The sequence below is a fragment of the Marmota marmota genome, unplaced genomic scaffold (assembly GCF_001458135.2).
Source record: "Marmota marmota marmota unplaced genomic scaffold, marMar, whole genome shotgun sequence".
Taxonomy (NCBI): Eukaryota; Metazoa; Chordata; class Mammalia; order Rodentia; family Sciuridae; genus Marmota; species Marmota marmota.
The window spans coordinates 7,788,460-7,791,432 of NW_025999842.1; positions in this window are offsets into that span (position 1 = coordinate 7,788,460).

The following is a 2,973-nucleotide window of genomic DNA, read 5'->3' on the forward strand; positions in this document are numbered from 1 at the left end:
TATGAGAACATCTGCAGTTAGGGGGCCCCAGACTGGATGCTCAGCAAATACCCATACTGATGAAAGAACAAATACTTCCTTAAGGTGGTAGTGGGTGCAGGTGAGCCTGCTTAGCATGGCATCATTAATTCAACAAGCAATGGGAACCTTCACCTTAAAAATAGCGAGCACAGGACAGCTGGACATTTGGAGAGGGAGTATGTTTGTTTCTCAGTGTTTACAAATATTAAGTACTTTTAAACTTTATAACCTTTTTATAAAGGTTGTTGCAGTAAAATAATGCCCTTAGTTCTATGCATCTAAGATTAGCTATAAATCAATAAATATCAATAAGAATATACAAAAAAAAATAGAGAAAGGTGCATAACTACAATAAGTCTTAGAGCACATTTTTGTAAAGAACATTTTTGTAAGTTTTCTAAATATGTGTATATGTATTGTGCAGTGGGGTATGAGAAATGACCTTGGACCACTTTGTAATTGTAGATTCCAAACAATAAAATTGAAATATGCTCCTTTGTCTTTGGTGGTTATTTCTTCTCAGATACCTGTAACCCAAGACAACAGATTGAAGAAAAACTCTTGACAATTTTTCACTGGTATCATTTTTCTTATCATAAGCTCTTCGCCATCTGATAACCCTTCTTTCCCCACTTCCACTCCAAAAATGAGAAGAAAAATGCATGCCATTTCTAAGAGAGAAAAGTAATTTTTAAAGGAAGACTACTGTTTTCTGGTTTTGTTTACAGAATCTAATAAAGAAATGGTTTTGAGGCCTGTACATGATTTCCTAAAAATAAAATGTCTGAGCTAGTGGTGTAGATTTTAGTTAACTTATATGAACTGGTCATATGCCTAAGAATCTTTCTCAAAAATTCCAGTAATGCAGTAGACTGACTTTGTTAACACCTCTATCAACCATATTAAAACAACTTAGAGTTAATAAAAATTAAAAAACAAACATTTGGTAGCTATCTGAATCTGTTTGCACTGCTATAACAAATACCATAGAATGGATAGTTTAACAACAACAGAAATTTATTTCTCACAGTTCTAGAGGCAGGGAAGTCCAAGATCAAGGTGCTGGCAGATTTGGTGTCTGGTGAGGGGCTCATTTACTGCTTACAGATGGCACTCACTCACTGTGTTCTCACATAATAGAAGAGGCAAGCCAACTCCAGGGTCCTTTTTGTGGGTATTTATCCCACCTCCCAAAGGCCCAACCACCTAATGCCACAATGTTATTAGTAATAGTGAATCTTGTGGTGATGCAAACATTCTGACAGCAGATAAAAAACTTTCACAGCAGTTTGCCACAAAAAAGTAAGGTGGGTGTCTCAGAAGGAAGTTTAGATTGTTAAATTAGAAAAAGTTGCTCCTTTGGAGAGTATGACTTTTGATGGATGTATGGCTTGGCAAGCAACCATATCTATTGGCCCAAATTAGGAAAATGTTCCTTTATTAGTATTATTTTCCTGGGCTGCTACAACAAAGGACCACAACTGGATGGTTTAAATGACAAATAGTTTCTCTCACAGTTCTGGAGCCTAGAAGTCTGAGATCAAGTTGGCGGTGTTGGTTCCTCCTGAGAGCTCTCAGACAGAATCTGTTCCATGGCTCTCCCTCAGCATCTGGAAGTCCCAAGAACCCTTGGTTTATAGATCCTATTGTCTCCATGTCTTTAAATCCTCCTCCCTCATGTCTGTCTCTGTCCAAACTTCCTCTTTTTATAAGGTCATCAGTCAGACTGGATGAGGGCCCACTCTAATGATTTCATCTTCATTATCTGCATAAACCTATTTCCAATTAAGGTTACATTCACAGTAGCTGGGGTTAGACTGAACTCCTGCCACAGAACTTTCCACATCATTTGGATAGACACAACTCAATCCATAATCCTCTCCAGAATGATCAGCTGCAACACTCCTGAACCAACCAATGGATTCTATGTCCTAAATATTTTGCAAATGAAAGGTTATATTTAATTTTTGTGTGTGTACTGGCAAAACAGGATACATTTTAGGTTCCTTTGGCTCCACTCCGGCAAAACCAAAAGGAACTAGATTTCTTATTTAATGCAGTCAAGAAGAGGAGCTTTCAACTTTAATAACAAATTGGAGGAATTCAAATATCTAGTGAGTCATGTTTCTGAGAATCTAAGAACCTAAACAATTCACAAAAAAACATTCAGTTAACAAATAAGTTAGCTAGGGCATGTAAACAACGAATTCACCTGTGACAAAGATGCCTGGCATACTGAAAACAGCAAACAACAATGAAAATTATTATTCATTAGGACAGGTAGATGCAAAAACAAACACAAATCTCTGTAAGCAGAGACAGGATATTAGCTAGTTTTCAAAAATCGTCAAAAAGCATAGACAGCCAGCCTAAAAAATGGCCAACAAGAAAGGAAGTGAGTCATAGCTAAAATCCTGGCACAGGTGTGGTCCTGGTATACACACACCCCTGCACTGAAAGTCCTGGACCAAGGTTACAGTGCTGCAGGGCTCACCTCCAATGCAGGAACACCTAGGAGGGGCCTTGACTGCCCTTGTGCCTTGCTATCTTGTTTCCATCCAGATGGAAACATTTAAACTAGTTGAACCTGATTCAGGCCCAGGATGCCTTTCATAAGGATAGACACCTGACAAATTAACTCTGGCCTTTTAGCTTCCATAGTGGAAACTAACAGCCCCTCTTCCAAGTACCATGGGCTTCTGCTGTTCTAATTCTAGACAATCAAAATTGGAATGTGAACTTGGGTCAGGCATGGTAGCGCACGCCTATAATCCCAGCGGCTCGGGAGGCTGAGGCAGGAGGATCAAAGCCAGCCTCAGCAACTTAGCAAGGCCCTAAGCAACTCAGTGACACCCTGTCTCTAAATAAAATACAAAAAAGAGCTGGGGATGTGACTCAGTGGTTAAGTGCTCCCAAGTTCAATCACCAAAAAAAAAAAAAAAAAAAAAAGGG